The sequence below is a fragment of the Panthera tigris genome, chromosome D3 (genome assembly GCF_018350195.1).
Source record: "Panthera tigris isolate Pti1 chromosome D3, P.tigris_Pti1_mat1.1, whole genome shotgun sequence".
Classification (NCBI taxonomy): domain Eukaryota; kingdom Metazoa; phylum Chordata; class Mammalia; order Carnivora; family Felidae; genus Panthera; species Panthera tigris.
The window spans coordinates 44,858,903-44,880,351 of record NC_056671.1 but is presented as its reverse complement, the minus strand read 5'-3'; the positions used below and the strand labels follow the sequence as shown (position 1 = coordinate 44,880,351).

The 21,449-nt window shown below is 40.2% G+C and overlaps 1 long non-coding RNA gene across 6 annotated transcripts in view; it reads right to left on the bottom strand.

Moving 5' to 3' along the window:
* The window catches only part of LOC122232708, a 56,778-nt gene that overhangs the window by 18,001 nt on the left and 17,328 nt on the right, over window positions 1-21,449 (bottom strand). The window contains exons 3-4 of one of the 6 annotated variants that reach the window (XR_006210094.1): window positions 6,675-6,746; window positions 5,969-6,052 (exon numbers count right to left, since the gene is read on the bottom strand). The exons of 4 other annotated variants lie outside the window; for them this stretch is intronic. This is a non-coding gene — a long non-coding RNA (uncharacterized LOC122232708). One more of the 6 variants, XR_006210093.1, reaches the window with a different exon arrangement.

Below are 21,449 nucleotides of genomic sequence, written 5' to 3'. Positions count from 1 at the left end.
TTTGGATTACAAGCATGTTTGGAACAAGTTATGCTCACAAACCAAGGTTTTACTGTAATGTCATTTTTCTTGATGGTTTCTCGAGGATCTGCGGGAAGATGTGATTTTCTTTCAGTCTCTCTCTTCTCCGTGAACCTTCTCCCTGAGACAGGGCTTCTCCCTCCTTCTCCACACCCCACTTCCCTCTGAGGGCTGCCCCTTTGCAGACCTTTCACCCTCTCGCCCTCCCCACAATCTGGGCCATTGTACACTCCCCACCTCACCCCCACCAGCCACCCACACGCCCCCCCGGAAGGCCAAAGCTATCTCAATGGCATTAGCATGAGAAAAGTCCCTGTTCTTCCAATTCTTCTGCTTCTAATTCTTTATGCTCTTGGGAATACTCAATTCACGCAGTCATAAGAGATAGAAAATGTGTCAGATAAAAAAATTCTATCTTTACACACGTGGCAAAAATGATAACAACAGGTAACACCTTTATAGCGTTTACTAATGCTTTATGTTGCTTAACTCCTTTCATCTCTCTATCATCCTCATCACCACCACCATCATCATCACCATTCCCTTTTTACATGTGAAGCAACTGAGGTCACACAACTTAATTAGCAAGACAGGTGTCTGAACCTTGCTCTTTAGTCTGGCTCCAGAACCCACATTCTTAACCACCACACCATACGGACTCACGCGCCTCTCTCCCCAGTAAGATTCTCTTGCTGAGTTTCCTGTCTCTGTGGACGGCACCCCTACATATGCCCTAACCCCCTTGCCCTCAGTCCCATCCGCTAGGTGCCTGGGCCTGCATGAATCTCTGCAGCAGCCTCTCCCTGCCTGTGTGTCTGCACAAGCAGGTACATTCACGCTCACACACACACACACACACACACACACCATATTTTCAGCACATGTAGCCAGAGTGGGGGGTGTCCAGCACTTTAGCTAACAAGATTAAACACACACATACACACACAGCAAAAACAAAAACAAAAACAAACAAAAACAAAAACAGCCCCCAAACCAAAAACAAGGAGCACATAGATCTACTTTTTAAATTATTAAAACAAAAATGTTGAATGTGTTGTGGGGTGTTATGAAACTAGATCTCAACATTTCTGAATGCCTGAGGGTGAAATTAGGGACAAAAGGTATTGGAAATCTTCCAGAAACTTGCTTCCTGCGGCTCTAAAAGTGGAAGTAAGAATGTGTCTCCTGAGCAGGCTGTTCTTGGCTCTGGGAGGGAACAAGTTAATGACCTCAGAGTAGTGGCCACTCAGGGTCCACGTGGTAGTGGTTGCTGGAGCCTGTCCCAAGCCAGCCCTGTCAAGATCACTAGCACCCAGGAAACTGGCAGTGAAAATAGTGGATTTTAAAAGTAGAATGTTGGGAGTAGGCCAGTTCGGCATGGGAGTTTGCACGTGTGTTAGGGGTGGGGGGGTCTCTGTTTGTGTCAGGGGAAGGGCGGGTCTGACAGGAGTTGAGCCTCTTTACCCTTCAAACAGTAACCATGTGCCGCAGCAGTGACCCAAAACAGAGACCCAGACACGGCTTGTGTTTTGGAATAAAACCAGCATCAATGAAGTGTTCTTGGAACTCAGCAAGGTGGTTCCTCCAGCCTGAAAGGTCACCTGCGTTCTGTGTCCAGCTTAAGATGAGAGATACAGACAAGACCCTGTAGATTACTGGCCACATAAGGGAGAGAGGGGAGCTTAGAGAAAGAGAGAGAGAGAGAGAGAGAGAGAGAGAGGACTTCCTGTTTATCTAGGCATGTGGAGAGTAGGGAAGGTCTTATCTTCAAAAAAAGATGAAATGTGATCTTATTGGTCCCTCTGTGTACATGAAATGGGTCCCAGCAATTATACTGGCTACTATGACAATTATTTCCCTCTTCTCCCCATTCCTTCTGTGTGACCATGGCTTGAGACTGGGGACTCCTTCGAACTTTCATGAGTCAACACTGTATATCACTGTGACCCTATTCTGCCATGACATCATTTCTTCATTAAAGGGAGCCGAGATGTTCATGGTCCAGTCAGGTCCTTAAATTTGCAGAACCACAAAAAGCATTTTATCTATTCACTCTGTACAGTCTGGTGGTTGGGAAACCGATTCACACTAATTAAACCCACAAGAGGCTGATTTGTACACTTGGAGAACAACGTGGCAAATTACTCAGAAAGATAAAACTGACCCAAAAAGCAAGAACATACATTTAGACTGGACACTGTGTTTGAGATAAATCCACCCCAGAAGCCAAACAACAAAGCAAAGAATATAAGATCAAAGCAAAGGTGTTTGTATTGTGTCACACGATAGTTATAGAAAGTCCTGGTAGACTGAGAAATTCGTCTTCCATCATAGCTATGCTTGAAAAACCAAGATGAGTATTTAGACTGAGATGTCCCTTTCCGTCGAGGGTGCCAGAATATCACTGATAAATTCTTATGGCCCAACCTTCATTTTCCCATTGTCAATGAGACTTACTCTCGTCCTATTTGTACTTGTCACTGTGCTTAGAATTGTTAAACTTACAGGTAATGTTTATCAATTATGTTTTAATGAGTAACTTAAATTGGGGCAAATAAGTCTAAGGAAGTATCATAGCATAGCACCTAGAGCTGAAAGGACACCAGCCATCATCTAGGTCTCTGGTTTTCCAATTGTGTCTCACGGATTCAAGGGGCTGCTGAATTGGACAGCTGGAGGTATGAGGAGTAGGGCAAAGAGACAGGTGGCAGCTGACCACCCCTTTGTAAGGAGTTCGGATTATTCCAAGTGCAGAAATCATTATATGTTTTAATATAAAGTGACAGGATGAAGTTTGTTTTTTATTTATTTTTTAAAATGTTTATTTATTTATTTTTGAGAGAGACAGAGCACAATCAGGGGAGGGACAGAGAAAGAGGGAGACACAGAATCTGAAGCAGGCTCCAGGCTCTGAGCTGTCAGCACAGAGCGCAACGTGGGGCTCGAACCCATGAACTGTGAGATCATAACCTGAGCTGAAGTCGGATGACTAACCGACTGAGTCACCCAGGTGCCCCTGACGTTTGCTTTTTAAATAAGAAAGTGATTGGAGGAAGGCAAGAGTAGAAGTCAGGAGACCACCTGAGAAGGTAGAGCCTTTGTCCGGGGGAGAGCTGATGGTGTTGCGGATCAGGGTAATAGCAGTAGAGCCAGAGAGAAGAGGATGGATTTGAGATGTAGTTTAAAAGTAGAACAGATAGAGGGGTGCTTGGGTGGCTCAGTCAGTTAAGCATCGTCCAACTTCAGCTCAGGTCATGATCTCGCAGTTCACGAGTTCCAGCCCCACATGGGGCTCTGTGCTGACAGCTCAGAGCCTGGAGCCTACTTCGGATTCTGTGTCTCCATCTCTCTCTGCTCCTCTGTTGCTTGTGCTCTGTCTCTCTCTGTCTCTCAAAAGTAAATAAACATTAAAAAAAAAAAAAAAAGAGGAGAATAGACAGAACTTGGCTAGTGAGGGAGCAGATGTTACCAAGGATTCACTCATTTATCTATCCCGTCCAGAAAGTTTATTGAGTGCTTACAATGGGTTAGGAATTCGGCTAGGTGCTCAGCTAGACAGCCAATGCCCTGCCCTTCCTGGAGTTCATATTCTAGCAGAGGGAGACAAACAATCCATGGGCACACAAATAGGTAAAATATTAACATGCTTGATAAATCAATTGTAGGGCTCACATTGTTTACCTCCTCCTAGGGACTATTGTCCTGCACCACCTCTTGTCCAATCAACCAGCTGTCCAATCCCTTGAAAATCATTTCAAATATTTTGCCCAGTTTTTTAGCCTGTAAGATAAAAGGGTGAATCTACTCCCCGTTACTCCATCATGGCCAGAAGTGGAAGTTACTTTTTCTTGCATGAATTTGATATAAGGGATAAAGGAAAGGGAGGAGTCAAAACTCACCACCAGGTTCTGACTTTAATGGTTCAGTGGATGGTCATGAAGCAGAAACAGAAGGCTCTGGATTTATTTTTGCACTTCCTTTCTTCCAGTTTCCCTTCCTCCCTCCCTCCCTCCTTCCCTCCTTTTCTTCCTTCCTTCCTTCTTTCCTTCTATCCTTCCTTCCTCGGTATGTTTTGTTTTGAAGATGCTTGAGAACAGAACAATAGCAGAAAAGATGGAAATCAAGAAGCTAGTTTGGGGCATGTTGAGTCTGCAATGCCTGTAAGACATGTGATACCAGAGTTCAAAGAGCAGAAATAGACCAGAGACGCCCTGTAGAAGCTGGGTACACAGAGATACAGTTCCCCGGGAAGAATCTGGTGGCAGGAGCAGATTTGTGGAGGGCCATCTGCACTCGGATTTTCTGATGCCATTTGAAATGTCTATGAGACATTCAAATAACAGTACCAATTAGTCAGTTCAGTATTGGCATCTGGCGCTCAGAAAACAGAGCTGGGCTGCAGTTATAAATGTGGGGCTCTTCAGCATATAGGTATCATTTAAACCATAAGGACAAGGTTACCCCAAAAAGGGGAGAGAAGAGAGGGAGAAGAGAAAAGGGGAAGAAAGAACAGAGCAGAAGAGAAAAGAGAAGATGAAAAGGCCCAAGAACAAGTCATGGGGAATACCAGTCATTAAAGGCAGCACAGCATAAGAGAAACCATCAGAGGATAACAGAAGGGACTGGCCATTGAAGAAGGAAACCAGACACTGGATTTTCAAAGGAGAAGAGTATTTCAAGAGGGAATATCAATTGGTTCAAATGCTGCTAAGAGTCAAGTAAGATAAGAATTTGGAAAGATCCATTGGATTAATTTGGAAGTCATTTGTGAGCTTATCAAGAGCAGTTTCAGTGGGATCATAGAGGGGAAGGTGGACCAGACTCCAATGAAGAATGAATGGGAGGTAAAGAGCAGGTAGCATATGCAAACCGCTCTTCCATGGAGAATGGGAAAGTGGGGTAAGCCTGGAGGGACTGATGAGTTAGCAGAGGTTAGTTGTTTATTTTTAAGACACAGAGCATATTGGGATGATAAAACCAAGAGGTTAAGAATGCAGAGAGAGGGATTAACCAAAGAGCAAGGCTCCTGAAAAAGCTCCTGAAAAGTCCAGGATCCAGAGCTCACTTTCTTTTTATTATTATTATATGAGAGAGAGAGAGAGAGAGAGAGAGAGCACATGCGAGCACACACAGCAGGGCAGAGGGGTAGAGGGAGAAAGAGAGAGAGAAAACCTTAAACAGGCTCCACCCTCAGTGCAGAGCCCAACATGTGGCCACATGGGACTTGATCCCACGACCCTGGGATCATGACCTGAGCTGAAATCAAGAGGCAGACATTCAACCAACTGAGCCTCCCAGGCACCCCTAGAACTCACTTCCTAATGGTCCTTACCACAGTCTCTCCGTCAGCCTTTGCTAACAGATCACCACCCCCCCCCCAAAAGTTGAGACCTCTCTAAATACAGGGATCACGTCCTCAATTCTTTTCTGAGCCCATGTGTGGCATGGCATATAACAAGTGTTTGAAATATTTCTTCACTGAATTAATGTATACACAGTTGGAAGTGCATACACAAACGGATGAAGGAAGTTTATCTGGTAAAATCTGCCCTGAAAAGTGAAGCAAAGATATCTATGTATTTAATTACCTCAAGATCAGAAAATACTTTCTGTAGGGGCCCCTGGGTAGCTCAGTCAGTTAAGCATCCAACTTTAGCTCAGGTCATGATCTCGCAGTTTGTGAGTTTGAGCCCCGTGTCGGGGTCTGTGCTGACAGCTCAGAGCCTGGAGCCTGCTTCGGATTCTGTGTCTCCCTCTCTCTCTGTCTCCCTCCACCTGCCCCCCACTTGTGCTCTGTCTCTCTCTCTTTCAAAAATAAATAAAGATTAAAAAAATTTTTAATTAAAAAAATTAAAAAAAGAAGATACTTTCTGTAGATTCTGGTTAGTGTTCCCAGAGTAGAAAATAAGCACAAAAAAACAAAATTCTTATTAATTTTTTAGAGACATGCAATGTGGTTTTTTTCCCCCAAATTAATCACAACTGATGAATAGCTACTTCCTGTGTAGATCCAAAGGCTTCTTTCAGCATTCTAGGGCAAAGAGTAATTGCCATATTTTACATCTGAAATCCAATCTCATTTATCAAAAAACACTTCAGTTTGGTAAGTGCTATATAATTATTTCCATTATTTCTATAACATCTCTATATGTTGACTTAGTATTATTATGTCATCAATTCTCAATCATTAGATTAGTGACAGAATCAAATTCTGGAGGACCCAAAACAGTGAATAATAAATAGAGTAGGGACAGCAAGTTTGTCATCCCAATTTGGGCTCATTTGGGCAAATAGCCCATGTCAACACACAGATGACAGAGTTTCAGCTCAGAAGCACTCTGTGTGGTGAGCGATCTGCTTAGGACGTTTTTCATTAATGAGACTGATTCACCAAGCGGATCAAGAACTGACGGAAAGGATAGAGCCCCCCATAAACAGAAGGTTATACAATTCAAAAACATAGCAAAGGCAAAATTGGACTCAGAATTTAGAACTAAGAACTAGAACTGAGAAATTGCCCAGTCCTTCTCCCTCATTTTACACATGAATATAAAATCCAGAGAGATTGCATAACTTGCTCTGAGTCACACGAAAAATTAGTGAAACGTCCTCCCAACGAATGACGACGTCTCACGTAACGAATGACGTCTTACATCACTCCCAGGCCAGTGTGCTACACCATCTTGCATCCCCAAGATGCAATTCTTCGGCATCTTTGCATTCTTCTGCAAAAGAAAGAAAGAAAGAAAGAAAGAAAGAAAGAAAGAGAAAGAAAGAAATAAAAAGAAAGAAAGAAAGAAAGAAAGAAAGAAAGAAAGAAAAAGAAAAATCTTCAAATTCTAACGGACAGTTAAAAATGTAAAGAATAAGTTGAAATCCAAGACACATAAGGCATTAAGAGAAAATTCAGATTGTTAAAGCTTATGATACACTACACACTTTCCCAGCTGTTAACTCACAAAATTCTTTCAAGTCTCTGTCAGGTTTTATTCCCTCTTACAAATGAGGACACAGAGGCTAAGTAATTTACCCCAGGTCAAAAGCAACTAGACGAGAATTTAGGTCTACAACGCTGGGTACACTTCTCTTTCCATTATATAACATTTCAAGCTAGGTCACATCTTCCAGCCCAGACAGATCATAACCTGAAGCAATAAAAGACTCAAAGATGTTATTGTGCAACTACTGTTGGCAATCTTGGTGGGGTGTGAGGTAGGGGAAGACATGAACAAAAGAGGCCAGAAAACTAGAAAATAGCTTTTGATTGTGAAATTTGAGAAAACCTAGATTCTGGGAACTACAATTCGGTCAAAGCAAATTCCTGATGTCAACCTGTCAACCTTTGGCAAAAATCGAGAATGAAATTACTAAATATATGGTTTGTGAACCACTTAGAAAAGAATGCTGTGATCACAGGGAGCCAACATGGATTCACTAAATCAGGATGCCAAAACATCAAACATATCCACTAGGAATTAAGGTTAAGTCTATTGGGATGTCACTGTGGTCAAAGTGAAAATATGAGATTAAGATAACAGGGCAGTTGGATATATTCACAATTGGTTAAAGTTGCCAGTGACCTGTCATATAACCCTGCCTGATATAATTCTATTAAAAATTTTAGCAATTTTTTTTTCAACTTTGAAAATCCTCAGATTTGTGGATAATTTGAAGTTTGAAGGCAGATGTCATATGATAAACACCAATAATCATTTGGACAGACTGAAATGGTCAACCCCTCCATTTCAGATTTAATAGGAAAAGTATAGCTATACATTGAAGTAAAAACAAATAGGGGCATCTGGGTGGCTCAGTCAGTTAAGTGTCCAACTTTGGCTCAGGTCACGATCTCATGGTTCATGGGTTCGAGCCCCACATCAAGCTCTGTGCTGACAGCTCAGAGCCTGGAACCTGCTTTGGATTCTGTGTCTCTGTCTCTCTCTGCCCCTCCTCAGCTCATACTCCATCTCTCTCTGTGTCTCTCAAAAATGAATAAACGTTAGAAAAAAATTTTAAATAAATAGATGGGTACATGACAGATGATAGACAGACGATAGATGATAGATAGATAGATAGATAGGGAATCACATAAATTCCAAATGGTGAAAATCTGACTTGATCAAAATTTGTTAGAGAGAGAAGACTGAAGTTTAGTAAAAGACACAAGTTCAGTACATGCCAATAGCACACAGATGCCCTACGACGTAATGAATAAGAGCTTGAGCTTGAGCATCAACAAAGCTGGGCTCACAGTCAAGTGCACCACTTAATATCTGTGTGACCTTTCCTTAATTTTAAAGCCTCAGCTTCCTATTCTATAAAATGAGTATTATACAATGTCACACTGCTAGTAATAGAACTTGGATCATAATTCAAGTCTTCTGATTCCTCTGCTGTTTTTCCATGGAGGGCTACTTTCAAATAGTTCAAAAAGATGTTTTAGAAAAAAGAATTGAATCATTCTTTTATCCTTAGAGGAACAACCAACACCAGATTAACAGAGGAATGCTATCAAAGGCCAAGTTCAGCCCTCTTCTTGGGAGAATATTGGACCTGATGGGCTAACATGGAATAGACCTCCCCATGAAGCAGAGAAATCATGGAGCACTGAGCAAACCGGCAGCAGGTGTCTGATCAACGGTGAGGAATTCTGCTGCAGTGATTCCAATGAGGATGAAAACTACCACCAACGATCCCTGAGGTCTCTTCAGCTCTCAGATTCAGAGATTTCTCCAATGCTTGGTTACTATGATTTTGCAACTGATGTGAAGAAAGGTTTTTGTGAAAGAATTTATTGTCATTGATTTTGCTTTATGGAAAGTCAAATTTACCCGTGTTGGAAGTGACCAGGGAAATAGATCCCTTTTCTCAGCATTCACCTGAGGGTTAACATAATAGAAAGCACAAATGATTCTGAAGTCTCCCACAATTCCAAATGGCTCATGAACAATGGAGACTTGCACCCCTATATTCTGACAATTACTTTTCCATCTTTTGGCAAGTTTGTGAAACATCACTGGCACACGCTCCCTTGTGAGTTTATCTGCTGCACTGTGCTGTCCCCTGCTGCAGATGCCCAGCTTCCTGATGCTGTCTCCTGTCCCATCCAAAGCAGAAATGGGCAGCTTCATTTTCCCTAAATCATTAGCTTATTTATTCACTCCCTCAACAAATAAAAATGACATGCTACTTATAAATAGTTCCCATTTAATGAACACAGGCCACATGCCTGCAGCTTTATACATTTTAGCTCAACTAATTGCCTAAATAACTCTGGGAGATTTATACCACCTGAAGATAAAAAAAAAAAAAATCAAAATTCACAGAATCAAATTAATCCGCTCAAGATTGCACAACTAAAAAGTGGTGAGGCTGTGGTGTTCTCATTCTACTGCATTATTATAAGTAAGGCACTGTGCTGTGAGCAAGAGGGGAGTAGGAGAAAATCTCTTCTATCCAATCACTTACTCCTGAATAGTGCATATTACATGCACACAGGTAACTATATTAGGAATGGGTACGTGGTAATTACATAATATACTCTGGACAGAAACATGATTAGAATAGCCCTCTGGGGAGCACCTTGGTAATATACATCCAAGGTCTTTAGAAGTTGTAACGGTTTGTTTTATGTGTCAACTTGACTGGGCTAAGCGATACCCAGAGAACAGGTAAAACATTATTTTGGGTGTGTCTGTGAGGGTATTTCTGGAAGAGATTAGCATTTGAATCCATAGACTAAGATACCAGCCCTCATCTGGCATCACCCAACCACCGAGGGGCCCGAACAGGGAGAAGAAGGGTGATTTTATCTCTTTCACTTCTTGAGCTAGGACGTGGGATATCCATCTTCTGCCTTTCTGCATCAGAGCTCTTGCTCTTCAGGCACTGAGCCCTGGGACTTACACCAGCGTCCCCACCACCACCCTCCCCACTCTCAGGCCCTTGGCCTCAGACTGGGATTCACACCATCAGCTACTCTGGTCTCAGGGCTTCGGATGCAACGCCACCCACTTTCCTCATTCTCCAGCTTACAGACAGCAGACGCAGACACATCTCAGCCTGTATAATTGCATAAGCCAATTCCCATAATAAATCTCCTCTTATATATCTATACTGACTCTGTTTCTCTGGGGAACAGTGACTAATACAGAAGTCCGTATTATTTGACATTAAATGGTCACTTCTGGTAACTTAACTTTGCGGCTATGATGTAGTAGATTGTAGCAGACTGGTACTCCCACAGAAAACAGCCAGAAAAGCTGAATATAATATAAAAGTGTAAGTGTTTGAGGTGGTGAAAGAGCTGCTTGGGCTGCCAGGACATGAGGACTCAAGATTCTAGAAAGAAGAGGTCTCTGAGGTAATCCCAACATTTTGCATGCAACCTCTGTTTCCCAGTGACATTTGTTCATTCCGGGTGCAGGGGTAGAAGGGGCTGAAAAACTAGATAAAGGACCACTGCTAAGAAGCAGGAACTCAACCAATCTTTCAAGCGATCCCAGGGGATTGGGGAGACAAATTAAAACTGGAGGAGTATGCAAAAGGGAGAAGCTTCCAGTCATAAAATAAAGAAGTTCCAGGGATGTAATGTGCAGCACGGTGACCATGCTGAACAGCACTGTATTATATATTTTTTGAAAGTTCTCATCACCAGAAAAAAATTATCACATGCACGGTGATGGGTGGAAACTGGACGTATCATGGAGATTATTTCACAATAAATATATACAAATATCAAATCATTATATTGTGGCCCTGAAACCCATATAATGTTATATGGCAATTATACCTCAGTTAAAACAAAACAAAGTTCCCCCCTCTCTTACGTCACTGGGGCTGCTATAACTGAATACCATAGACGGGGTGGCCTATAAACAACCGACACTGATTTCTGAAGGTTCCAAAGGCTGGGAAGTCCAAGTTCAAGAACCAGCAGATCTGATGTCTGGTGGGAGCCTACTCCTCACTGACAGCCATCTTATCACTGTGACCTGGCATGAGGGATCTCTCTGGGTTCTCTGCTATAAGGACGCTAATCCCATCCACGAGGCCTCCTCCATCATGACCTAATTACCTCTCAAAGGCCCCACCTCCAAACACCAGCACATTAGGCTTCATATGAATTTGGCATTGGAGGTGGGGGAGGGAGGGGACACATTAAAAAAATAATAAAAATTTTAAAATATGGGGTGCCTGGGTGGTTCAGTTAGTTAAGCCTCCGACTTCAGTTTAGGTCATGATCTCACGATTTGTGAGTTCAAGCCCTGTGTCTGTCTCTGCGGTGACAGCTCAGAGCCTGGAGCCTGCTCTGGATTCTGTGTCTCCCTCGCTGCCCCTCCCTTGCTCACATTCTCTCTCTCTCTCTCTCAAAAATAAATAAACACTAATTGTTTTTAATAAGTAAATAAATATTTTAAAATACAATAAAATTGGGGAAGTATGGTTCTCAGGCAGCTAGGACGGAAACAACAGTGTCCCTGAGAGAATGGAGGCACAGAAAAATGAGCCCAACATTTGACAATGACATTTTGAGGCACTTTCCAAATTCTTAAGCTACACAGAGAAAGAGACAGTAGTTTCACTGTACTGAAAATTAAAGAAAAAATAAAACAAAAACTGAAGTTTAAGGCCCGCCAGGAAGGAACTGCCGTTGTAAACGCTCCAGGTCTTAGTCGGGACATCTGCAAGTGTCCGCCACAGAGATGAAGAACAAACCAAAGACAGACGATCCTCACAGAGGCCACAGCTCAGTCTCAAGACAGCCCTGCTTTAACTGCCAATTAGAAGAGAGTGTGAATCCTTTCTGGAAGAAGATCATTTCATCCAGAGTTTCTTACATTTTTTTATACAAAATATCTGGCCTTTAATCAATAGTTACCAGTCATGAGAAGAAACAAGACTAAAAAAATAAATCGGCCATAGAAACAGACAAGTAACCCAGACGTTGGCATTATCAGAGACTGGAATTTGCATGTTCAGAAAAATAGATAGCAAGGTGGAAATTAACACCAAAAGGGAAGAAAGAGGACACAAAATAGGGCAGAAGCAGTATATGAAGAAATAACATCTTAGATGTTTCAAAAACTCACAAAAGTCATCAAGGAAAAATCTAAACTGTTCTAGAACCTAAGGAGGATAAACAAAGAAAACCACACCTGGTACAGCTTCCTAAAACTGCCTAAAAACAGCGACAAAGACAAAAGTCTTAAAAACAGCCAGGGAAAACAGACACATTACTTTCAGAGGAGACAGAATAAGACCCCAAACGAACAAAGAAACAAAGAAATGCCATCTTTAAAGTGCAAGAAAATAAATGCCCACCTAAAATTCTGTATCACCAACTGAAAATAGCCTTCAAAAATGAAGATAAATTAGAAACAAATTTTCAGGCATATAAAAAACAATCAGATAATTCCTTGTCAGCAGACTTCCGTTAAAGGAAATATTACGTGGTGGTGGATATTAACGAGGCTTATTGTGCTGATCACTGCATAATTTATACAAATACCAAATCATTATGTTGTACACCTGAGACTAATATAAGGTTATATGTCAATTACATCTCAGGAAAAAAAAGTGGGGGAGGGGAGAAAATACTGATGAAAATTCTTATATAAGGAAGACAATACCAGATAGAAACATAGAAGTGCAGAAATAAAAAAGGTGAATTTGTAACATTTAATCTTGATTGCATCAAGGAGCAGTCAAAATGTCTTGTAGAGTCTGCAATGTATGTAGAATTAAAATGTGTGCCAACAATAACAAAAAGAGGCAAGAAGGGGAAATTAGTTAAATTATTACTCAAGAAGCATTGTTTAACAGGCAATGGTGAGACTACAGATTATCTGATATGCAAATAAATCAAGGAATGATATTTTAATCTCTACACCAATAACTAAAAGCATACATAACAAGCTCATAAAAGGAAATGTGGAATAATAAAAAAAAAACTTGATTAAAAGAAAATAAGGCAGAAAAGGAGAGAAAAGGAATCATAAAACGCGTGAACATAAAGAAAGCAAACATAAGATAGATATACACCAATTATCTCAGTAATTACATTAAATGTAAGCAGAATAAAAGCTCCAACTGAAAAGTTCATAGTCAGTCTGTGTAACAACCACGAAAACAACAGCAGAACCCAGACAACTCTGCAGCTTAGAAGATACACATCTTAAATATGAGGGCGTGACTCCAAGTCCTCAATCACGGAGAGATTAAAAGTAAAACAGGGAAAAAGATTAGCCATGAGAATGTTAACAAAAAAGTACTATAACTACATTAATACCAAGCAAAGAAAACTTCAAGGCAAGAAACATTACTAAAGATAAAGGACATTCATAATGATAAAAATGTAAATCCATCTAATTCTAAATAACATAGCTTCAAAAATTGAAGAACTGAAGGAAGAAATGCACAGTGAGAGAAGGAGACTTTAACAAGCCTCTTGTAGCAGATGAGGTAAAAACAGGCAAAAATAAATCAATAAATTGGTAAGAACACAGGAGATATGAATGACAAAATCAACAAATCTGATTTATTTGACAAATGCAGAATACTCCACCCAACAGTAAAAAGTCCTCAATCATTCCAAGTACACATGGAACATCTACAAAAGTGGCCTTATGCTGTCGATAAATAAATTCTTAACAAATTTCAAGTTTTAAAAATCTTTCAGAGTGTATTTGCTGACCACAGTGAAATGCCCAAATGTTTGGAAATTAAGCAACTCACCTTTAAAAATAAATTAATATTTAAAAACACTCACCCTGAGTCAAAGAGTAAGTCACAATAAAAACTGGAAAACATGTTGAACTGGGGCGCCTGGGTGGCTCAGTTGGTTGCGCGTCCGACTTCGACTCAGGTCATGATTTCACGGTTCGTGGGTTTGAGCCCCGCATCGGGCTCTGTGCTGACAGCTCAGAGCCTGGAGCCTACTTCAGATTCTGTGTCCCCCTCTCTCTCTCTGTCCCACCCCTGCTTGTGCTCTGTCTCTCTCTTTCAAAAATGAATAAACATTAAAAAAATAAAAAAAAAAGAAAAGAAAACATGTTGAACTATATACTATAATGAAAATATGACCTCGACCTGTGGAATGTGGCTAAAATTCTGGTTAAGGAAAATATGTAGTATTAAGTGCATATGCTAGCCAAAAGAAAGAGCTGAAAATCAAACAAGAAGTTAGTGCAAAAAGTGGCAAATTAAATACAAATAAGTAAGAAAAATAAAAAATAACATGAATTAAGGAAATAGAAAACAAACGTACGAGAGAGAAAATCAATAAAGTTGGTTCCTTAAAAAGATAATATTTATAAACACCTAGCAAGACTAATCAAGAAAAAAGAATGCAAATATTGTCCAAATCCAAATGGAATGTAAAAGGAAACATCATGGCAGATCCTTGGATTTAAGGGATCCGATCAGAGGCTCCAGGTGGCTGGGTGGGGCCCACGGTGACAGGTGCGAAAGACGTCACTGTCCCTGCAGCATAGAGGCAGGTCTGCAGGGCGCACTCACCATCACCAGGGCCTGGGTAAGGACTGCCAGCTGGCCCCCCTTTGCCCACAGACTCGGTGGCCTTGTTAACAGACCAGCTCAGGAATCTCCTTCTCCAGGCCTTCGCTCGCCCCACATCCTAAAGTCCCCACTGAGGGGCACTTGTTCACATCCCTGCAGCCTGGGCCCCTATGTCCAGGCCAGTGAGATGCTCCTGGGTGGGTTCCCTATGTCTGTGTGTGATGGGGTATGGGAATGTTACAGGCGGAGGGACCACCATGTGTAAAAAGCCTTAGAGGTGAGACTGAGCCAGAAAGATTCAGGAAAGCTGGGGGCCTTCCTGTGTCTGCAGGGAACAAGGCACAGTCACATTGAGAATGGTGGGCTGGGGAGTTGTAATTCATTCTCAGGGCCCTGGCAAGTTGTGAACAGAAAGGGGATTCAATGAGTTAGAGTTGTAAGAGTTTTCCAAAAGCTGCGCAGAGGAAGAACAGCTAGAATGGGAATGGTGGAGACACTGAGGCACAGGAAGGTTGATCGCTTGTGAGAGGTCACAGAGCTGGTAAGGGGTGGCACTGAGGACTGAAGCACCTAGGTCAGTCAGATAGCTTGAGGTCATCTGGCTCCAGGTTGGGCAGGGGTACAAGGGAGGCTCGAGCCCATGGAGCTCAGCCATGGTCACCTGCCACTTCCCCCAAGTTCAGATGGCTGAGGAAGCACTTGTGGAATGTGCACAGGGAAACAGAGGGTTTCCCAGTCCTTCCCTGATCCCAACCGCATTCATACGGTCTCTGAGATTATGGTGTCCTGAGACTCTCCACCTGCTCTTTTCCCAAGCCTTGGGTCTGGAGACTCTAGAGAGAGCCCAAGTCCAGGGTCCTGAGTCCAGGGGAAGGCTTCCCATTTTTGGCAACCAGTGCTAAGAGGTGTGGATGTTTATCCCAGGAACTGGTAGCCAGATGTGCACATTCTGAGAGGTAAACCTGAGCTAGGTCTGCTCAGGAAACCGTAGGTCCCCTTTCTTTCAATAAAGAGAATAAGGCAAGAGTGAGGGCTGTAATAGCTGCCTGAGAAGTTGGGCATCTATTATAGAGATAATGGGAGGTTTGGATCAGAGGAAGGAGGAAGCCTTGCCCAAGTACAAACAAGCTCCATCTGGCTGCAGGGCTGGGAATAGACCGTGGGGGGAAGAGAAGAGGCCTGGAGTCCAGGAAGAGGCTACTGGAATAGTCCAAGTGAATGTTGGACCAGAATGGCCTTGGAACTGAGAGAAGTGCTTGGATTCTGACTCCATTTTTTAAAGAAAAGACAGCAGATTTTTGGATGTTGTAGGAGACAGAGATGAAGGGAGGAGTCAGAAATGACCTCAGAGATTTTGATCCCAGCAGCTGAAAGGATGAGAGCTCCATCAGCTGGGGTGGGTTTAATGGCCTGAATTGTGTCCTCCTAAAATTTGTATGTAGAAGTACATGTACCCCAAAATGTAACTGTATTTAGAAATAAGGTATTTGAAGAGGTGATGAAGTTAAAATGAAGCCTTTAAAGTGAGCTCTAATTCTATATAAATGATGTCCTTATAAGAAGAGGAAGAAACACAGGAATGTATGCTTGCAGAGTAACAACCCTGACAAGAAGCAGAACAGGATGCAATTCTTCAAGCCAAAGAGAGAAGCCTCAGGAGGAGAAACCAAATTTGTCCACACTTTGATCTTGGACTTTCAGCCACCAGAACTATGGAAAAGAAAAAAAAAACAAAAACACAAAAACTTGTTACATTGTTTAAGCTTAATAATAATAATAATAATGATAATAGAGGATGCCAAGATGATTCAAAGGACAGACTTTTAAACAAATGATGCTTGGAAAATTGGATATCCACATACAAAAGAATAAAGTTGAACTCTTACATAAACCATATACAAAAATGAACCCCAAATCAATCAAAGACCTACACATAATAGTTAAAACTATAAAACTCTTAGAAGAAAACAGAGGGAAAAGCTACATGACACCGGATTTGGTAATGACTTCCTAGATATGACACCAAAAGAACAGGCAACAAAAGACAAAATAGATCATTTGTACTTCATCAAAGTTTAAAAGTTCTGTGCTTTAAAAGACACTATCAAGAGAATGAGAAAACAATCCACAGAATGAGAGAAAATATTTGCAAATCATATTTCTGACAATGGGTTAATATCCAGAATGCATAAAGAATGCCTACAATTCAACAAGAAAACAAATAACCAAATTCAAAAATGGGCAAAGGGCTTGAATAGACATTTCTCAAAAAAAAAAAAAAATGTACAAGCAGTCAATAGGCACATAAAAGATGCTCAACATCACTAATGTTGATCAAACCCATGAGATATCAACTTCATACTTATTAAGATAACTATTATAAAAAAGAAACAGATGATAACAAGTGTTGGGGTGCCTGGGTGTCTCAGTCAGTTAAGCATCTGACTCTTGGTTTCAGCTCACATCATGATCTCACAGCTTGTGAGTTCGAGCCCCACGTTGGGCTCTGTGCTGACTATGCAGAGCCTGGTTGGGATTCTCTCTCTCCCTCTCTCTCTGCCCCTTCCCCACTCATTCTCTCTCTCTCTCTCTCTCTCAAAAATAAATATTTAAAAAAAAATAAAAGAACAAGTGTTGACAGGATGTGGCGAAACTGAGACTCTTGTACATTGCTGATGGGAATGTAAAATGGTGCAGCCACCATACAAAACTATTTGAAGGTTCTTTGGAAAGTTGAATGTAGAATTACCATATGATTCAGCAATTCTATTTCTAGGTACATACCCCAAAGAATTGAAAGTGGGGACTCAAACAGGTTCTTGTAAACCCATGTTCATAGCAGCATTATTCACAATAGTCAAAACATGTAAACAACCCCAGTGTCCATCAACAGATGAGTGGATAAACGAAATGTAATATATACATACAAAGGAATATTATTCAACCTGAAGAAGGAATGAAATTCTGGGATACACTACAACGTAGATAACTTTGAGGACATTATGCTAAGTGAAATAAGCACAATACAAAAGGACAAATATTGGATTATTTCATTTACATGAGATACCTACAATAGTCAAATTCATAAAAGACAATGGAATAGAGGTTACCAGGGGCTGAGGGGAGACGGGAAAGATAATTTATTATTTAATGGCTACAGAAATTTCTGTTTGAGATAATAAAAATGATCTGGAATTGAATAATGCTAATGGTTGCACAAGATAGGGACTATACTTAATGTCACAGAATGTATACTTAAAAATTGTTTAAATGATTAGCTTCATGTGAGACATATGATACTGCAGTTTTTTAAAAGTTATACAAAAAAATTCAATCAAAATAATTCACTATATTTACAGAATAAAGAAGAGAATTCATAATCATTTCAATAGATGAAGAAAAACCATTTGATAAAATTCAACACCCATTTGTGATTTTTTAAAAAGTTTTAGCTTACAAGGGATGAAAGGGTACTTAACTAAATATCTTAATTATCTAAAACTACAACAAATGTAATACCTAGCAAATATTGAAAGCCTCCCCCTAAGATTGAGAATAAAATAAGAATGTTCACTATCACTACTTCAAGTCAACATTATTCTGGAATGCCTATAAATCAAGAAAAGGAAATAAAAGTTTTAGAAATTAGAAAAGAGAGATAAACTTGTCATTATTTTAGATAACATGATAATATGCATAGGAAATCTAGAAACATTCTATAATTGAAATTACTAAGTGAACCGCAAGGTCTCTACTTACAAGATGAATATACAAAAATCCTATATACCACCACAAACAATTAGCAAATGAAAGTTTTTAGGTGATAGCATTTATAATATGATTTAAAAAACTGAATACCTAAAAACAAATTTAACAAAATGTGAATGAGACCTGTACACAGAAAACTATATAACATTATTGAGAGAAATTAACAAAAACCTAAGTAAACTGAGGTATATACCATGTACATGGACCCGACATAGATGTTAATTCTTCCCAAATCCATCTATAGACTCAATGATATCTCAATAAAAATCCTAGCATGAATGTGTGTGTGTGTGTGTGTGTGTGTGTGTGTTGGCAAAATGATTCTAAAATTTTTATGGAAATACAAAGGGCCAAGAACAGTCAAGGCAATGTTAAAAACTGAAGGAAAAAGTTAAAAGACTTGCCTTTCTAGATCATGACATATCAGGCTATAGAAATTAAGACAATGTCATTTTGGCACAAAGATAAATAGAGCAATAGAAGAGCATAGAGACTCCCAAACCTACTCACATCTGTAAGGTGACCAGACTTATGACAAAGGTGATACTACCACATACTAGAAAAAGAGTGGTCTTTTTCCATAAATGATGTACTTTCAATTGGGAACCCAAAAGGTGAAAATCAATTTTGACCCCATACCAGACACAAAATGCTATTCCTAGTAGTTGTAGATTTAAATGTACAATAAAACAGTAGGGCTTCTAGAAGAAAGCATGGGAGAATAACCTTGTAGAAGGTAGAAACAAGCTTAAATGGGACACAAAGAGCAATGTAGTCTAGAGGTAAGAGTGTATATTCCAGACTCAAACCGCTTAAGTTTGAAATCTGATTCTACCCTTGGACAAGTTTTTTGTTTGTTTATTTATTTTTTAATTCCAGTATAATTAACATACAGTATTATATTAGTTTCAGGTATACAATATAGTGATCCAACAATTCTATATATTATTCAGTGCTCATCATGATAAGTGTACTCTTAATCCCTTTCACCTATTTTCTCCATCCCCCCACCCACCTCCCCTCTGGTAACCACCAGCTTGTTCTCTATAGTTAAGAGTCTATTTTTTGCTTTGTCTCTTTATTTTCTTTGTTCACTTATTTTGTTTCTTAAGTTCCACATGAATGAAATCATATGGTATTTGTCTTTCTCTGATTGACATATTTCATTTAGCATTATACCCTCTAGATCTACCCATGCTGTTGCAAATGGCAAAATTTCATTCTTTTTACGGCTGAGTAATATTTTGTTATGTGTGTGTGTGTGTGTGTATGTAGACATATATATATGTCTATATATATATGTCTATATATATATATGTCTATATATATAGTCTCTCTCTCTCTCTCTCTCTCTCTCTATATATATATATATATATATATATATAAAACACACACATACATATACACATACATACCACATTTTCTTTATTCATTCATCTATGGATGGATGCTTGGGCTGCTTCCATATCTTGGCTATTGTAAATAATGCTGCAATAAACATAGGGGTGCATATATCTTTTTTACTTAGTGTTTTCATTTTGAGGGGGCAACTACCCAGTAGTGGAATTACTGGGTCATATGGTAATTCTATTTTTAATTTTTTTTCCATACTGTTTTCCACACTGTTTTCCACAGTAGCTGTTCCAGTTTGCATTTCCATCAACAGTGCATAAGGATTCCCCTTTCTCCACATCCTTGCCAACACCTGTTGTTTCTTGTGTTGTTGATTTTAGCCATTCTGACAGGTGTGAGGTGATATCTCATTGTGGTTTTGATTTGCATTTCTCTGATGATTAGTTATGTTGAGCATCTTTTCATGTGTCTGTTGATCATCTGTATGTCTTCTTTGGCGAAATGTCTGTTCATGTCTTTTGCCCATTTTTAATTGAATTGGTTTTTTGGTGTTGAGTTGTAGAAGTTCATTATATGTTTTGGATATTAACCCTTATCAGATATACCATTTGCAAATGTCTTCTCCCATTTGTGGGCTATCTTTCCTTTTAGTGGATGGCTTCCTTTGCTGTGCAAAACCTTTTTATTTTGTTGTAGTCCCAATAGTTTAATTTTGGCTTTGTTTCTCTTGCCAAAGGAGACATCTAGAAAAATGTTTCTACAGCTGATGTCAAAAAAATTACTGCCTATGTTTTCTTGTAGGAGTTTTATGGTTTCAGGCCTCACATTTATGTCTTTAATCCACTTTGAGTTTATTTGAGTGTAAGGTATAAGAAAGTCCGGTTTCATTCTTTTGCATGTAGCTGTCCAATTTTCCCAGTACCATTTGTTCAAGAAACTATCCTTTTCCCATTGCACAGTTTTGACTCTTGGGCAAACTTTTAGCCTTTCCGTGCCGTGGTTTCCTCATTTTTAAAATGAGGATAGCAATAGGCAGAAGACTCGTGTGAAGATCAAATACAGTGATGCATGTAAATTGCCCTAGAACAGCGCCTGACACATAGCAAGTGCGTAACAAGAGTTACTATTTTTATCCTTTACATGAATACTAAGAAGACCTCCTCTGAGGGGCAGGTACTTGTTTTTATTTTGTGTAGAAACCTTATGTTCAGCACTCTGATATACAACTTCACTTGGAGATAACATTTTGGTGGCACTGCTTCACAATCCACAAGCATTTGCTGAACACCTGCCTGCTGTGTACTAGAATCAGGTTGGGGCAGGAGGAGGAAGGTGGGGAAGATGCTTATGCAGGAAGCAGCTGACACATTTCTTCCCAGTTGCAGAAAGCTTCCCATGTATTGGGGCAGGAAGATATAAGCCTGAGAAACTACTGGAGAATGTGACAGCACATAAATGAGGAAGTGCTCGACTTCACAAAGTAGATTAGGAAACATGACAGCATGTTATTGGTGTTAACTACACATACAGATGTGAATGCAGTGAGGAGTTGGGGGAGGGAGAAATCAGAGTCACAGATGAGGCAGTGACACTGAGTCATGAAAAACAGTCATGAATAGTTGCCCTGGAATACAATCTATAAAAGGTGACAACCCCTAATACTGGCATGATTTGCTCTATTCTATTTGCTTAAGAAACACCCAGACCTGGAATTGCTCAGGCAGGGATTACAGGTTTGGACAAGGGAGCTCTGGCAGGGAGAGGAGAGAGGAAGTCATCCTGGGGAC